This window comes from Arachis stenosperma, chromosome 7, assembly GCF_014773155.1.
Source record: "Arachis stenosperma cultivar V10309 chromosome 7, arast.V10309.gnm1.PFL2, whole genome shotgun sequence".
NCBI lineage: Eukaryota > Viridiplantae > Streptophyta > Magnoliopsida > Fabales > Fabaceae > Arachis > Arachis stenosperma.
The window spans coordinates 65,302,900-65,303,968 of NC_080383.1; the positions used below are offsets into that span (position 1 = coordinate 65,302,900).

A 1,069-nucleotide genomic window follows, 5' to 3' on the forward strand; every position below is an offset into this window, starting at 1 on the left:
AGAGACCATTGTTGCTAAGTCAGAAGTATTCTGCTTAGAACTCTCTGTCTGTTGCTGAGAAGATGATGGAAAAGGCTTGCTATTGCTAAACCTGTTTCTTCCACCATTATTGTTATTGAAACCTTGTTGAGGTCTCTCTTGATTCTTCCATGAGAGATTTGGGTGATTTCTCCATGAAGAATTATAGGTGTTTCCATAGGGTTCTCCTAGGTAATTCACCTCTTCCATGGAAGGGTTCTCAGGATCATAAGCTTCTTCCTCAGATGAAGCATCCTTAGTACTGTTTGGTGCATTTTGCATTCCAGACAGACTTTGAGAAATCAAATTGACTTGTTGAGTCAATATCTTGTTCTGAGCCAATATGGCATTCAGAGTGTCAATCTCAAGAACTCCTTTCTTCTGACTAGTCCCATTGTTCACAGGATTCCTTTCAGAAGTGTACATGAATTGGTTATTTGCAACCATTTCAATCAATTCTTGAGCTTCTGCAGGCGTCTTCTTCAGATGAAGAGATCCTCCAGCAGAGCTATCCAAAGACATCTTGGATAGTTCAGAGAGACCATCATAGAAAATACCTATGATGCTCCATTCAGAAAGCATGTCTGAGGGACATCTTCTGATTAATTGTTTGTATCTTTCCCAAGCTTCATAGAGGGATTCTCCATCCTTCTGTCTGAAGGTTTGGACTTCCACTCTAAGCTTACTCCATCTTTGTGGTGGAAAGAACTTTGCCAAGAAGGCATTGACTAGCTTTTCTCAAGAGTCCAGGCTTTCTTTAGGTTGAGAGTCCAACCATATTCTAGTTCTGTCTCTTACAGCAAAAGGGAATAGCATCAGTCTATAGACCTCAGGGTCTACCCCATTAGTCTTGACTGTGTCACAGATTTGCAAGAATTCAGCTAAGAACTGATGAGGATCTTCCATTGGAAGTCCATGGAACTTGCAATTCTGTTGCATTAGAGAAACTAATTGAGGCTTAAGCTCAAAGTTGTTTGCTCCAATGGCAGGGATAGAGATGCTTCTCCCATAAAAATCAGGAGTAGGTGCAGTGAAGTCACCCAGCACCTTC

At 41.3% G+C, this 1,069-nt stretch overlaps 1 non-coding gene across 1 annotated transcript; it reads left to right on the top strand.

Moving 5' to 3' along the window:
- Positions 1 to 594: 594 nt before the first annotated feature.
- LOC130942565 (small nucleolar RNA R71) lies at positions 595 to 702 on the top strand. Its single transcript, XR_009071133.1, has one exon. It is a non-coding gene; the product is annotated as a small nucleolar RNA R71 (small nucleolar RNA).
- The last annotated feature ends 367 nt before the right edge of the window (positions 703 to 1,069 follow it).